A 17636-nucleotide genomic window follows, 5' to 3' on the forward strand; every position below is an offset into this window, starting at 1 on the left:
AAGTTGAATCACTTCTATCACTCATATTGGGTCGACTTATGTGCATTCCTCCGCCGCTCCAACAAAGGCATTGTTAAAGATTGGAGAAGGCTGGTCATCTACCCCATGAAAGAAAATCCAAATATACCAAAACCCTTTCCCAGCCAATTAGTCCCTAGTGCAGAAGCAATTGCCTCTGAGTCTCTTGCCACTTTCTTTATTTTGTTGATTTGATCTTGAAGTGGCATTGACACATTCGTAATGTGAACACAGCAGTCATCCATTGACAGGTTCAAAACTCCACATACACCTTTCTCTTTCAGTAGCATCAAGTCCAGTACGGCTCGATTTTGGATGGTCATTTTACTCGTATGTTGTAACTGATTGTTCAAGAGTCCCAAACTGTCGGATGCAGCATTGGATAAAGCTGATAGTTGTAAACTCAGTTCTAGAATGCTCTGTTGGTTTCTCACTGGAGCAACTCCTAGCCGAAATATTGATTCAATCCACCACTCAACTCGTGTTGAGGCTTCCTGCCATCCCTTCTGTACACTCCTTGGCCTACGATCCCACCACTTGTATGGTATGGGCTCTTCCTGGTAAATGGGACAGAAAGAAAGCACAGCCAATGTGCAGGCTAGTCCCAGGACAGTTGGATATAGTTGGGAATACAAATGACCATCAGACCAGGACATTAATTGTTATCCTTTCGGGGTGTTTAATGCACCATGAGGTATTTAATGGCTTTGTGTATTGTAGGGAATGGTTGTCGGTGTTCCATTGAGTACCATATGCAGTCACCCCCCATGGAATTTCAGGGCATGGTGTGGTACCATTCCAGCTCCACCCCATGGTCTCATGGATTGGTTGGAGGATATAGTTACATCTGGTGTTCCATACCAAACTAGCACTTACCGCACCTGGTGACCAACTATAGACAACATAAATATAACCTCTTCTCCCGTCCTCTCTGAATTTCCAACTATAATTGTTACATTGCTCCCATGTGAGCTCAAGGGCTCATGATATACTGATGTTCTGCACAAAAATCGGTAAGGGGTCATCAGCTGATTTGGGGTTAGGCAGGCAAACTGTTACAGAAATCAGGTTCATCATTTGAGCGAATCCCACCATCATTTTTGCCATGACATTATCATCCAGATCTTCACCATCCACGCTTGCCACCATCATCACTACCAGTAGAAGCACTGGAATGGCTCATTTCTTCATTGTCCTGTAAGAAAGCACAAAGCTAGGCCTCGGTCCTATAACCAGGTCACGGGGTTAGAAGTCTGGGATTATCCACCAGGTACTGATGTGGTGAGTCTTTCCACTCCCATCTAAGGCTTCCCTGGCATATAAGCCTCTGGGTTTTGCTAGGGTCATAGGAACAATGCCAATGGAGGGCAGTTTCACCATGACAGGTTGGCCCACGTATGTCCTCAGTGGGAACTGGTGTCTCTGGTCATCTGGTATAGAGTCATTGCATGTTAATGGTCCCGTAGGACAAAATGCTTGAATTTTTGGACTACCATAATTTCCCCATCAGTTATTAATAGTAAAAACTGCCTGTGGTAATCACATGTCTCAGTTATGTCATGAGACATCAGCATGTCTTTTGATCAAGCCATTGTTTCACTCAACTATACCATTAGCTTGGGGATAATATGGTGTGTGAAATACCCATTTGATGCCTTCCCCTCATGCCCAATTTTGTATCACTGTGGCTGTGAAATGTAACCCATTGTCACTTTGAATACATTCAGGAATAGGTAGAATACTAAACCATTCTCGCAAAACCTGGACTGTCTGGTCTCCGGTGGCTGTGCCAACGGCCGTTGCCATAGACAATCCTGATACTATACCTCCACTCCTACCAAAATATGTTTCCTCCCATGGGATGGTTTCAGAGGACCAATGTAATCAACCTGCCACATGCTCCTGTATCAATTAAAAATTCTAAACTTATCTGTCTTGGACCCACAGGAATGTGTATATAAGGCTCCTTATCAGCAGACCATTGGCAAGAATTCACCACGCGGATTGGGCGGCCTGAACCCCAAACCGCAACTTCTAGTTTTTAGCCCTTCCACTTGCCCTCGCAGTGCCGCGAAAAGGTTCAGTTTCCCTTCCTGAGGGGGCGGGGCTGCTGGCGCTTCCCTTTGGTCTCTAGTTTTCCCCTCCAGCAATTCCACCAGCTTCCAGATGTTGTCAGTGGACTGCCCGCACAGCACGGCTCAGGGTGCCCCCAGTGCCAACGCCTTCCACCAGAGATCATTCCTTCTGGCATCGTAATTCCGACCCGGCCGACCCCAGGGAAGGAGGTCAGGCTCCCGGGGGGGAGGAGGCCGTTCGGGGTGAGGTTTACGACTGGCTGGCCGGACCTTCCTGCTGCCCTCCGCGCCACCTCTCGGCTCCTCCCATCCCATCTGGCGCCCGTGAACTACTATGCTGTGTAATACTTCCGCCTAAGTCATCACATGCGCGGGAGGGTTCTGGGGGTTCTGCTGATTGTGCTCACTGGCCCCCTGAATTCTTTCTCTGAGGGACTGGACATGTATCTTTAAAGCATCCAGCAGCCCTCTAATAAGGGGTCTGAGGTGGCTGGGGTCCACGGGTGCAGCCAACGGTATCCCTTGCTGCCCTCTATCATACATAGCCTGAACACAGGCTGATACTGAAAAGCCAGTCGAAGAAACTCTCTAAGACTAATTTTGGAGTTTTAGAAAGCAGGCATTCTTTATTGCAGGGCTGGATGCATGGGGGATAGTTCCACCCAGTGTGCATGCCACAGCTTTAGCACAAACAGGTTATATAGAATAACTAATTGCATATTAATCAGATTAGTATACATATACATAAAAATAATTGCAACTGATTATCTTAGTACTGCCTACATCTGATCATGCGCAATGAGGGATTCATTTGAGTCGAAGGGCTGCTTTTGCAACCACGGACCCATTTGAAGTTCTTGTTGGCTGTCCTTGAAGTCTTTATTCCTGTCCTTGTTCTGTGATCTTGAAGCTTAATGCAGTTTCAATCACATGTGGTCAGTTTCAACATTGTTCTCCTCTAGCGTACAGGAACATCTAGTCATAAGAGCAAAGAACTGCAAAACTTAGGAGTAACTACCTCTACTAGTTAATTGCTTGGCTATACTTTTGTCTATTGTTTCAATCATAGTGTTAGTATAAGATTTCTAATAATTATTTACCAAATCTCACTTTTACAGTCACCTAGCAGCAAACCAGTTTCCACAGCTGGTACAAAATATTTAGACATATCATACAGAATGTATGGAAATATGCTATCAAGGCGGCCTTTTGCACTCCCTCCATTAACTCCGACAGTCCCTTTACCCAGATAGTAACAGGTTCTTCTCTCTCCTTGGGGTCCGCACCCCCAGCCCAGTAGGCTACTTGGGACATTATTGACTGATCACCCACTTGGTCCGCCACTCAGAAACACTCCCGGTCCCCAGAAAGCTCTTGCTTTGTTATCACTCAATAGTATCCAATCTCCCCCCCGTTAAAGAAACTCTCCACAAATATTCAGTCTTGGTTTTGCCCGGCTTGTGCGAACACTCTAGCTTGTAACTCACTGAGTTCAGGTCCTGTCCAAGGGGTCGTTCAAATAGTGGTTCAGGGGTTCCCACCGTGCGGACCCGTGTGCCTTTCTGTTTTAATAAGGGGTTGCATGTCCCTTTCCTCCAATTCCTCTACCTCTTCAGAGCTGTTTTCATCAGTCTCCCCAGATGTCCCCATCCCAATACTCAAGGTCCATACCCGTGATTAACTTTTGGATTTGGGTAACACTGGGGGGCTTTTTTGCTTGTGCTAGTGATGTACTTAAGAAAAGATGTACTTAAGAAGTGCTGTACTTAAGGAGTGATTTACTTAAGAAGACCACAAAGGTCTTGTGAAATAAGATACCCTTTGTATAAACAATGCATGCCTTGCTAACGACTGGGCCCCTGAAGGAGAAATAAAAGACTGATAAGAAGGAGACATCCTACCCCAGGAGGCGCCGAGAAGTTGAAAAATTGCTAATAGGCATGAAGTCAGCAAAAATCTTTGATAACCGGAGGAAAGGTAAAGGCGGCAGGGGGAGATCACGACCACCGACTCAATTCAAGACCAAAAGACTTACCCTCCCCAGTCTCCTTGAGCACGCGCTGTAGAATAAAAGAACACTGTACCTTTAATTCGAAGCAGGGAAACTTTAACCCAATAGAAACTGCACTAGATAAGCGACTACCAGTAATAGTTTTGGGGAAGAACTTTGGAAATTGAATATGTATAACTGAACTGTATAAATTGCTTGCCTGTTTAGGCATGAGGGGTGATAGCTTTGTGGATTACCACCTAGCCCCCATCTTTGCGCAAACATGAATTGGAATAAAATACCTCTGCTCTGTGTGTATATTGGTGTTTCACACACCGGGTAAATGACCCCACTTGTGGGACAACACTAGCATAATTTCAATCTTTCATTCCAATAGATGCATCCGCTCCTTTTCTCCTTTCAATTCCACCTTCAAACAATCTATTTCCCCTTGCTTTTTAGAATTATCCTTTGCCAATCTGTCAGAATCACTCTTTCGGTTTTGCGCTTGAATCAAGCAGGTGCCTAGGACAGCACACACGCTGCCTTTGCGGTCTCGACTACTGCCGCGGCATTGTTCTACTCTCTCCATGATCACTGCTGGGTCGGACCACTTCTCCTTCGCCCATTCCAGACCTGGGGGAGAAGGGCTACAACTGTGCCTCCGTAATAATTCCTCTATTAACACCATCCTGCCGACTACACCAATTTAAATGTTACGGAGGCTCACACAATCAAATTTAACAGGTGTTAAAAGTCAGATTTATTCTTCAGTAAAAAGTTAGAACCACGATAACATTAGTGAAGCACAGGCTCAATGATGTAAGGGGAATTAGTACTACACAGTACTACAGTGTTTCCTTATGTTCAGATGGAACCTCTTGTGTTTCCGTTTGTGCCAATTGCCTCTTGTTCTGTCACTGGGCACCAATGAAAAGACCCTGGCTCTGTCTTCTTTACACCCTCCCTTAAGATATTGATGAGATCGCTCTTGAGCCTTCTCTTCTCTAGGCTGAACAGTCCCATCTCTCTCAGCCTTTCCTCATAAGAGAGATGCTCCAGTCCCTTAATTATCTTTGTGGCCCTTTGCTGGACCCTCTCCAGTATGTCCTACATGAAGTTACAGGGGCTCCTTGTGCTGATTGAAGTGTGCATATATTATGAATAAGCTAATAGCTAGCTAACCCTTGTTGGGGTCTTACATTTCACCTGACAGTATTGAACTGCACAATTATTTCTGAGAACTTTTTCATCTACAATAGGGTGCAGTTCATTTGGGAGTGCAACTGTTCTGGAGTAGGTCCTCCATGGGTGGCAGTCCCTTCAGGAAAGTACCTTATATGGCTTGGCTTTATCCATGAGCCACAGTCCCTTTCAGGACTGTACCTGCTTTGGCGTGGGCTTATACACAGGTGATATTTCCTTCAGGATTGCATCTGTTCCAGCGTGGGTCCTCCCCAAGCAGCAATCCTTTCAGGGAAGTACCTACTTGCATTGGCTTATTAAAGGGCCGCAGTCCCTTCAGGGGAGTTCCTGCTTCAGCGTTGTGGTGGGTTAACCTTGGCTAAGGGCCAAATGCCCACCCATCCTCTCTCTCACTCCCCCTCCTCAACAGGGCAGGGTGAGAAAATAGGATGAAAAAGTTTATGGGTCAAGATAAAGACAGGGAGATTGCTTATCAATTACCATCATAGGCAAAACAGACATGACTTGGGGAAATTAATTTAATTTATTACCAATTAAAATAGATTTGTATAATGAGAAATGAAAAGGCAAACATTACAACACCACCTCCCCTTCTGCCTTTCCCATGGTCAACTTCACTCCTTCACTCCTGACTACTCTATCCACCCACCCCCCCAAGCAGTGCAGGGGGAATGGGGGGTTGTGGTCAGTTCATAACAGTTCGTCTCTGCTGCCTCTTCTTCCTTGCAATTTTCCCCTGCACCAGCATGGGTCCTTTCATGGGCTACAGTTCTTCATGAAAAACCTGCTCCATCATGGTTTCTCCTTGGACTGCAGTCCAATTGGGAAAATATGCTCCAGTGTGGGTTCTCCATGGGCCGCAATTCGTTCAGGAACTATCCAGCTGCTCTGGTGTGGTCTCCTCCACAGGCTGCAATGTGAATATCTGCTCTGGAGTGCTCTTTTCCATGGGCTGCAGGGGAATATCTGCTCCTGCACCATGGAGCAACTCCTCCCCTTCCTTCTTTTCTGACTTTGGTGTTTGCGCTGCTTTTTCTCACTCTTTTTTTCCCTTCCTCCTCTGCCTGTATGGTGTTATTGCCATTTCTTATACATGTTTTCACAGAGTTGCCACTAGCTTTACTGATTGGCTCAGCTTTGGCCTGCAGTGGGTCTGTTTCTGAGCCAGTTGGAACTGTCTGTATCAGATACAGGGCAGCCCCTTACCTCTTCTCACAGAGGCCACCTCTGTAACCCCCTGCCACTACCAAAACCTTGTCACATACACCCAATAGAGGCGGGGACTTATCCAAGGTCTGCAGTCCCTGCAGGGGTGTACCTTTTCCAGCCTTGGTCATACACAGGCCACAGTCCCTTCAGGGATGTAGCGATCCAGACTGGAAGACATCGAGGAGTTAGTGATCCACATAACAATTAACCTGAGTAGGCCCAGGCATGTGTTCTGCTGTGCTATGCTGTGCATACAGCATGTCCTTCAAGCCTGTGTTGTGCTGCACAAATTCCAGCTAATTGTTACAGAGGAGCCTGCAGGCAGCTCCCACTTGGTACCGGTGATTATACCACCTACGTGTCCTTGCCTTTATCTGACAGTGCAGCAAGAACTTCTCATGAGAACTTCTTTCTGTTTGACAGTAGAAATGATGAATAGAGCTGCTTTATAGCAAGAAAATCTTATAATAGTGTCCCCAGCTTCTGGGCCAGTCACGATGGGGTGTTTCTGCCACTCATTCCCAGTTAGGCTTACTTCAGCCTCCAATACAGTTAACTGTTGGGATCCCCCTGTCACACCAGAAATACAGATGGGTGTGAGAGACTGAAACAGTTAATGTCTCAGACATTGTGGTGGGGCAAGTTCTGCTTAAAGACAAACCCTGCACAGCAAGGAACCAAGGTGAAAAGCCCATCAGCTCAGACATCAGCAACAGGAGGGGGAGGGTGTGCTGGAGAGTGCCCAGCTCCCTGTTCTGATAAGCTGTTCTGATACAAAGATCAAACATTGGCCACTTCTGCAGGGAAGGAGAAGTCACTCCACAAATGACCCCCAAGCCCAAAGGCTCACAAATTGCTCATTAACCTGACAAATTCGGGTGCCCGCCCAAAGGAGGGGCAAGGATGATAAAAGGACACAAACTGAAGCCCCAGGTGCGCAAACCCACCGGAACTGGACCCCTCAGCTGACTGGACCCCTCGGCTGACTGAACCAACACTGGACCCAGTACTGGTGAAATCTTTCTCTCTTCCTTTTTCTCTCTCTGTCGTCTTCTCTCTTTCCTTTTCCTTTTTCACAATCCCTACACCTCATCAATACATAAACCGTTGACCAAGTCTGGGACTAAGAGTGGATCCAGCCGCCCCTGGGCCCTTCTCTGAGGAGGAGTCTGGAAAGCAAGGGGGTCTACTCTGAACCTCGTGACTCAACGGGAGGGATCTCCTTATTCCCTGAATTGATGTATATGGTTACACGGTTTACAGAAGTAGTCTTTTGCCAGTTCCTGTTGTGAGAAACCCTGCCACATACTACCACGCCTCCCCAGTTCAGTTTGCTTCTGTCATAAATAAAATCTTTAACTGATCATTTGGTGGTGTTTCACCTTAATTTAGCCCGAGGAAATTTTGAATTAAACATCACTCCCTGGTCTGTCCAGTCTGGGTCGTGACAGATGGGTTCTGCCCCTTTATAACTTGATGGCATTAGAGTACACTGTGCACCAGTGTCTACTAGAGCCTTATACTCCTGTGGGTCTACCATGCCAGGCCATTGAATCCACACAGTCCTATAGACCCAGTTGTCCCCTTCTTCCACCTGGCTGGAGGCAGGGCCCCTCTAATTCTGGTCAAAGTATCCAGTAGTCACTTATTGTAAAATTGACTTAAAAGTCCCTTCAAGAGGATCAGAAGTAAGTTCAGCCCTTCTACTCTGTTTGGAAACTGGAGCGGCATTTTCCCTGGAAGAATCCCCTTTTGTGCTGGTTTTCCTTGCAACTCACGTACCCGTGCATTTAGGACTGAGATAGGTTTTCCATCCCATTTCCTCATGTCCTCTCCATGATCACATAGGTAAAACCACAGGGCACCTCATGGTCTGTACCTTCTATATTCTCTCTCTTGGGCAGAGGAACGCTCACTCCTAATAGCTGAGACATTGGTCCGTACAGGTGGGGAATAGGACATATCCTCTTTGCATTGCTGGAAATCCTGGGACAGCTTCTCCACAGCTGAAATGCAGGCTTGTAGGGAGGAAGAGAGATTTTCTTCATATTGCCAGAGTTGGCGAGCTATTTCATCCACTGTTGGTGCCTCTTCGTATTTCCAGGTCATTACTGCCAGTGAGTAGGCATACAACAATGGTGCGCTCTGCACAAATTTCTGCCACATGGGTCACGTGCACCTGACATATGTGAATCTTTGGATAACTGCTTGTTGTTCAGGTCATCATAAATCACCTCCAGCACAGCTAATACCCTCAGGTACTGGATACCTGTCTCCATGGTGGTCCACTTGGCTGGGTGACATATAACATCTTCCTTAAGGGGGTACCTTTCCATCATGCTTGACAGGAGTCACCTCCAGAGGCTGAGGGCTTATGTCCCTTTTCCAATTCCCTTGTCAATGCCACCTTCCCCAGACAGAGATCCCAGCTTCTTGGCTTCCCTACCTTCTAATTCCAGGCTATTAGCCCCATTGTCCCAGCATCAGAGCAGCCAGGTGATAATGTGCTCACCTGGACAATGGCTGAAATCTTTTCGCATATCCCACAGCTCACTCAAGTATAGGGATCGGGTGATTACCTCTGGTTCTGCCTCTTCCTCCTGTTCCCATGATGACCCTGGTTCATCTTCATCCCTTACTTAGCAAACTGATTTTTTTTGTATATTTCTTCTTCAGTATAGGGGTGACTGATACTGGCACAGGTTGGTTCTCTGGTTCAGCTTCAGTGCCTGTCACTGGGGTTGGAGTAGCCACAGTGCCTGTCAATCTGCTTTCTCTCCCTTCCCCCTGAGGGTGCTGCATAATACTGAACACTGTTTGGTAGATACTGGCCATGGCCCAGCACAGTGCAGTAAGTTGTGCCTCTTCAGAATAGCCACAGCATTTTCATTTCAAATATTCTATCACTTTATCAGGGTCCTGTAGTTGTTCAAGAGTGAAACTCCAAACTGTTGGAGGTGAGAAGTTCAGATTTGTCATTATCTCAACCCGTCAAGCCCCACGTTGGGTGCCAAAAAGGACTGTCATGGTTTAACCCCAGCCAGCAACTAAATACCACGCAGCTGCTTGCTCACTCCCCCCTCACCCAGTGGGATGGGGGAGAGAATCAGGAAAAAAAGTAAAACTCATGGGTTGAGATAAGAACAGTTTGATAGAACGGAAAGGAAGAAACTAAGAATGATAATAATAACAATAATAAAAAGACAACAATAATAATAGGATTGGAATATACAAAGCAAGTGATGCACAATGCAATTGCTCACCACTTGCTGACTGATGCCCAGTTAGTTCCTGAGCAGCAATCCACACCCCCCAGGCCAACTCCCCCCAGTTTATATACTGGGCATGATGTCACATGGTATGGAATAACCCATTGGCCACTGGTAGGTAGTGACTTGCCCATTCATGCCTACAATAGAAACTAACTGCTTGCTAATCAGGGGCTGTCCTTCGTAAGTGTCCTTATCTACCATTGATATTTGGGCTCCTGTCTCAAGGAGGAATGTTGTAAAGTAGCAATCATTAACTGTGACCATCATCTCCGGACTTGGATCCTTAGCAGGGGGAGTAGCAGCCATGAGTACTTCCACTGAATCTAGCCCTGACCCTAGTTTCTCTCATATTCGCTGTCTAGGTTCAGTGCTGATAGATTCAGGTATCTCCCTGGGCTCACAACCCTAACATCCTCTGCCTCCCTAATCATTCTCTTTTTTAATCTGTCGTGGTTTAACCCCAGCCAGCAACTAAGCACCATGCAGCCACTCACTCACTCCCCCCCATCCAGTGGGATGGGGGAGAAAATCGGGAAAAAAGAAGTAAAATTCCTGGGTTGAGATAAGAATGGTTTAATAGAACAGAAAAGAAGAAACTAATAATGATAATGATAACACTAATAAAATGACAACAGTAGTAATAAAAGGATTGGAATGTACAAATGATGCGCAGGGCAATTGCTCACCACCCACCGACTGACATCCAGCTAGTCCCCGAGTGGCGATTCCTCCCCCCCCACTTCCCCGTTCCTATACTAAATGGGACGTCACATGGTATGGAATACACCGTTGGCCAGTTTGGGTCAGCTGCCCTGGTTGTGTCCTGTGCCAACTTCTTGTGCCCCTCCAGCTTTCTCGCTGGCTAGGCATGAGAAGCTGAAAAATCCTTGACTACAGTCTAAACACTACTGAGCAACAACTGAAAACATCAGTGTTATCAACATTATTCTCATACTGAACTTAAAACATAGCACTGTACCAGCTACTAGGAAGACAGTTAACTCTATCCCAGCTGAAACCAGGACATAATCATACAGCATCACCTCCATCTCCCAATACAGATCCCATTGGACTATCATGAGGAGTTAATGAGGGAAACCCAGCCACTTGCTGTAAAATGGAAGTTGGTAGCCCATTTAACTGACAAAGAGAGCCCTTTATCTAAACACACTTTCAATAATCTATTATGCACAGTAGTAACTGAGGGTGGTCCCCAATTTCCTCTTTTTGCTTTTGTCTTTTGCATGGAGACAGGCTGTCTCTTTTCTATGACATTTACTTTAGCTGAGGTTCTCCCCTGGTTTTTATCTTGTGGGGCATATAGTGGTAAATATGCTAGCATACATTGAAGGACATCTTGGAAAGTAATGCCATTTAAGCCTGTCTTAATGGCTAAGGCTAATGATTTCAGTGCTCCCTCAGCTCCCTTTACTATGGTGCAGAGGTGTTCTGGCTCACAGATCCCTTTCAGAGATTTGGTTGTGTAGGAGGGGGTTGTCTGGTACCTGGGGCAACAAGTGCTTGTCCTTCCAATTCAGCTGAAATAGCTGTTTTCAGCAAGGCACTCTACAGGTTGGCTGCCAAGTTCCAGGGCCATGTGCTTTTCCCCCCACAATCAGTAGGACGTATAGTGCATCCCCAGTGCAAAGCACAAGTCCATAAGAGACTGGTAATATTTGGCCCTGCAGTATCTAGCAATATTACTTGACCTAATGCTAACGATCAAGCTTCAGCTGGGGTAAGGCAGAGCTGGTTGGCTCTGGCTATCCACATTCCTGCTAGCCAGTCCATGGATGTTTCCCCTGGTGTGGTGGTGCATTTCTTTCCCCCTCTCCAGGCTGATTTATGAACTCGGGAAGGCTTGCTAGGTCTTAGCATAAGTGTAATGAGTCAGGCAGTGACAGGAACCTTTACACAGCTAAGACAGGGAGATATGCTGTGCATCTCAAGGACTCCTGCTGCCCAGCAGAGGCAGGGGGACATGAGTAGAGATAGCCAGTTCTCATAACAACCTGCAGCCAGTTCTCTCTCATAACAACCTTGAGACATTACAATCCTCCTCTGACAATCTTGGAGCATCCCATATCTATGTTTTAAGTTATTCTCCAACAGCCTTGGAATTTTCCAGCGCAGCTGGGATTCTAGCAATTTGTTGATGATGAAAGTCAATCATCTCCCGAACCTATAAACAGCAGTACTAAGTGAGGCCCTTTGAGCTCTCCTGGACCGCAGCAGGCTGTGACCAGCATCTCCCTCTGAGTGGGATGCCTCTCAGAGCTTGCAAACTTTCCTGTTTGCAAAAATCAGAGGTCTGTTGCCAAAAGCTGACACAACCTGGGCTGATTCTTTTCACTCCTTGAGGTTCGACCCTTCACCCGTTGAGACAAATGCTGAAGCATTCGATGTGAATATTTTCACTGACCTCAAGGGGAATTTTTAACAGGTATACCTCTTTTTCTCTCTTACTCTCTTTTATTCTCTTTTATTCTCTTATATGCATTTCTCTTAGTGTCTTTATGCATGCGTGTGTACTAACCTGAATAGTCTATAGTAAGTTATAGCAAATATATTGTAAGTTATTAAGTTATAGCAAGTATATTATAAGTTATATTATAAGCTATTACTTTCAAATTTATAATTAAATTTTGGTCGTGATTTTTATTCAGCTGTGAATGAATTTTAGGCTGCTATTATACTCATAATCCCTTTAGATATAAACCATTGCCCAAGTCTGGGACTAGGAGTCGATCCAGCCACACCTAGACTCTGACAGGAGTTTAGAAAGCAAGGGGGTCTTCTCTGAACCTTGTGACTCAACGGGAGGGTCTCCCTTACCCTTTCCCATATTCCCTTTTACCCTATTACATTTTTGGTCCCTATATATATAAGTTTAATTTGATTCTGATTTAATTTTCCTGTGTGCATTTTATCCATGCACTAAGTAATAGAGTGAACCTTGCCAACGAATTCTGTGAAGTTGCACTTTCATATAAATTTCTATTAAATAATTTTTCTATTGCTAATACAATTGGAGGTGATTCTTTAAGTGATCCAAACTCTTCTATCTCTCTCTTTAAATCACCCCCCCCCCCCCGCCACAACACCTAAGTTAGCTTGATATCTCCCCTCTGCATCTCTTCATTTTATGGCAGTAAACCCGCTAGTAGTTGTGGAGGGAGGGAGGTTTTGTGCCCCTGTGGGCATGCTCTGTTGTTCGGTCTTGATTTCTGGTGCCAAGAAGACAGGGGGCCTGAGGGGAGGGGATCAGGGTCCGGCTGTTTCCAGATATCCCCATCCCAATTGTCATCATAAATGGCACAATAGGCTTCAGCTGGGTCTACTGTAGTGGCTTCCAGCAACCTCCTCCTGTACCATTTAGCTTCTGCAATTATCTGGGGGTGACATTTTGACTTGAGCAATTTATTATGCATTTCTAATTGTCTGCACTTTACTTCCCAAGTATTCCTTCCATTTTCCTTTTCCTCATTTTCCTTTTTCAATTCTACAATCTCCCCCTTCAACTCATCAGTCTTACCTATTACGGCTCTATAACTGCCTAGTAGCCAGCACATAGCATCTCCTCCTCTTCCCTTCCTTAACTTACAAGAAGCCTGCCACCTGTCAAACTCATGCCATATATTATCAGCATCTGTGCAGTAGCTTTCAACCCAGGACAAATCCTACTTAAGGTTTCACCTTCCCTCTTTCTCCAATTTATCTCCCAGTTGTTGCCACTTCCTGTTTAGTTTTTCATTCCTCACCATGACACACACACGCTCTACACACACTCTTAAATCATTGCCTCAATTGGCATGGCAAAGCAACTTGTGCCTGCCAACAGATCCCACTTCTGACACCAATAAAATGTAATGGTCAGTTTGGATCTCTCAAATTCACAAGACAACATACTCTGTAAATTTACAGAGAAACTTTATTTTTTTATTTTAAAAAAAAATTATTAGAAAAAAAAACCCCAAACACATCAAACAAAGGCTCAGTCCCCTTTGTATACAGGCTAGTCTAACATGTGACTTCACTAATTCATTACTTCATTAATTCATGAATTCTCTAAATCACAAGTTCTCTAATTTCTAACTCATGTGCCTATGAACAAAGTAGTTACCTAGCCAACAGTGAGTGTTCATCCTTACTCCTCTGTCATGTTGTGGGTGTCCCATGTCACACTGGGAAGCATAAGAATATCAGAAGTCCGTCTGCTGTTAGATCTGCTGCGAGCGGCAGAGGAATGCACATAAGTCAACTCAATATGAGTGATAGAAGTGATTCAACTTTATTTGCACGGATAGCTCATATTTATACAGTTTGCGATAATTATGCCTACTAGTCCTAATATGATTGGTACATTGCTAATGTTTATTCATTACTAAAACACACCCACTTGTGGCTGGCAGCTATGCGTGTTCCGTAACTTTCTCATGGGAACTTCTTCAAAAGTTGCTTATGAAACTATGCCAAGGTCACACCATCCTTATTTTTCTCCTGATATCAGCAAGGCCAGCTATTTTCGGCCAAGACCTAATCTTGCTGCCCAGGCTGACATTCTTTCACACATAACTCTGCTCGCACAACTTTTGTATACACTCATGTCCTTTTTCATCAAGCTAATTCCCAACAATCTGCTTCAAAATCTTAGTGGGTAAGCTGACATAGTTATTCCTTCCAGCTTGGAATTTTGGTCTATGCCATTTCCATAAGTTAGTGGGTTTTGAAGAAACTGCCAGATAGTCGCTTTGCAAAAATGCAGGAGATGATGACTGCAGGAGACAGCAAGCTGCAGATGATAATGGCTGCAGAATGGCCCTAATCTCTTCCTGTCCATTCTGTCCAGCTTATGTGTTGCTCTCGCTTTGACCTAATGGGATGCCTGGGACCAAGCTTGCAGGGCCAGAACCAACACACTCAGCACCTTACTCTGCCTGACCTCTGGCAGCTGCCACTCATGTCAGCAGGGAAAGGGGAAGTATAGAGAACCACTTTTCTGTAGCTTTGTGGTGTTCTAACATTAATAATCACTCTTTCATAGAGGCAATAAATATGCAAACTCCTTCACACAGATCCAATTATTGTGTAGTAATTAACATGTTTATTTAGCCTGTCCTGATGTAAACCACAAAAAGTCAGTCATCACCACTATCATTCTAGAAATAGAATATTTCTGGAATTGCCCATTTAAAAGAAGCTAGAATAGCTAGAATAGCTCACATGAGTGTCAGTAAGAAGGGGCTGGTCAGCAGTCAGTTGAGATACACCTGCTTTATACAAGCTTATCTGACAAGAGATTTGCACTTTAAAATTCAATTAATAAAAATCAGAGAAGGATGATATGTTACACTCCATAGTATTCTGGTGTGGATTTCTAATCCAAAACAGCATCCAAGTTGTTACAGGCATTGTACCAATGTTACACTAGCTACAAAAGAAACAGATATTCAGGAGAAGGAATGGGCTTCCTTTTACACTCACAGACTGTTTTCTCTTAACTTGGAGGACTGCCTTAAAGGCCTAAGCATTTAGGTGATTGCCTTTTGGAAAACCATCATCATCTTTTGTCCACAGCTGCATCCTATGCTTACAGGTAGTGAAACAACCTTCTTCCAGAGAGAGGTTTGCAAAATTAAGAACGTTACATTGATACCATAATTTCCTATGCATCTGTTTGCAGATAACTTGAAAAAGTTCCTTCATATATTTTATTCTGATGCTATAGTGTCGTGGTTTAACCCCAGCCAGCAACTAAGCACCATGCAGCCGCTCACTCACTCCCCGCCATCCAGTGGGATGGGGGAGGGAATCGGGAAAAGAAGTAAAACTCTTGGGTTGAGATAAGAATGGTTTAATAGAACAGAAAAGAAGAAACTAATAATGATGATGATAACACTAATAAAATGACAACAGTGATAATAAAAGGATTGGAATGTACAAGTGATGCGCAGGGCAATTGCTCACCACCCGCCGACCGACACCCAGCTAGTCCCTGAGCAGCGATTCCCCCGCCCCCACTTCCCAGTTCCTAAACTAGATGGGACATCACATGGTATGGAATACCCCATTGGCCAGTTTGGGTCAGCTGCCCTGGCTCTGTCCTGTGCCAACTTCTTGTGCCCCTCCAGCTTTCTCGCTGGCTGGGCTTGAGAAGCTGAAAAATCCTTGACTTTAGACTAAATATTACTTAGCAACAACTGAAAACATCAGTGTTATCAAGATTCTTCGCATACTGAACTTAAAACATAGCACTGTACCAGCTACTAGGAAGACAGTTAACTCTATCCCAGCTGAAACCAGGACACATAGCATCATAGAGAAGATTGTCAGAGGAAAGTATAAATGCTACCAGTCATTTTAAATACCAGGATCCATCCAAATAGTTTTACAGTGGAAGAAGAATATTCTTTTCAGCCCTTCAAGGCAAATTTTAAAAGGAGTTGATTTGCACGTATTTTCTAGCATAACAATCTTTTGAGGCCAAAGGCCTAATTCTGATTTCACTAGTACTAAAATCTATATCGAATTACTTCCAGTGACTTCATTGAAACTTCTGCTGAATGATGTTGCCAGTCTCAACAAAAAGAAAAGTAAAAAATCCTGTGAGCTGATTTAAAGAAATCTTCTAAATTTAGCTATAGTTTTCCTAGTAATTCTCCACTCAGTTTCCAGTTTTAGGGAAGAAGAAAATTTATGCTTCATTCTAACAGTACACATAGGTACCTTATTAAGTTTTCAAATCTTTATTTCAGCACAACTTTTCAAACAGCAATAAAGCATGAATTCAAAAACAGTTTAACTCTTCTTAGTATAAACACAGAAGTATTTCTGGGGGTGGGGGGTGGGGAAGGAATTACACCACTGTAAAATTAGGCTAAGTGAGAACAAACTCAGGGCCAGCCTGGTTCCAAAGAGAGGAAGAGAGAGAAAAAAAATAGCATTGGTGAGCAGGATTCAGGCCCGAGGGAGTAACTAAAGTTAGGAAACATCACATATGAATTAAATGAGGCATACAAACTATTTCAGGAACTATGGAACCATTTCTTGCAATCCTATGACTCAGCAAGGTTATTTGGGTTGGCATAAGACTAGATTTTTAAAAATCTTTTTAAAGGTTCTGTTCAACTGCAACATGCTACCATGGTTGTTAATCTGAAACAGATAGGTATTTTATCACCAGTTTTGTTAATGTATGCATTATGTATGCATTTCTTTTTGTTAAGTAATTGTCACAAGCCATGCTGGACAGACCAGGGAGGGGTTGTGGTGAGTTCGGAATTCCCTCAGACTAAATTAACGATCAGTTAAACATTTTATTTATGGCAGAAGCAACCTAAACTTGGAAGGCATAATAGTAGGTGGCGTGGTTCCTATTGAAACATCTACAAAGGTAAGGAGGAGAAAGAGAAGAGAGGAAAACAAGAAAATAAGAGAGAGAGAGATCACCACCTTTGGATCCCGCCATGAAGTTAATGGTTGATGACACTGACAGTCCTGGTAATCCTCTGGTGATGGGCATGCGCGGGACTCCTCGTGTCTGCGTCTTTTATAGGCCAGTTCCCACCGTTCGTCATGTCAATCGTGTCCCTCTTGGTTTTCTGCACACCATCTCTAAGGGCTTATATAACTCTCGAATTTCTGTGCAGGTGCCATCATAGGGGGTGGTCATGAGCCCCTTCCCCAAATAAACTCTGAGTGACCCCTGGACATATACAGTGAGTTGTTCTGCCCAGTTCATCAGGACGTGGGACTGCGCATCCTCTCACACGCCTCCAGCATCCCGTTTCACATGTGGTGTTGCTATACAAAACTTACCTTGTTGCAGTGCCTTGCAAGCAAGTTCCATTCCTTCCCTCAACCGCA

Source organism: Accipiter gentilis, chromosome W (assembly GCF_929443795.1).
Source record: "Accipiter gentilis chromosome W, bAccGen1.1, whole genome shotgun sequence".
NCBI lineage: Eukaryota > Metazoa > Chordata > Aves > Accipitriformes > Accipitridae > Astur > Astur gentilis.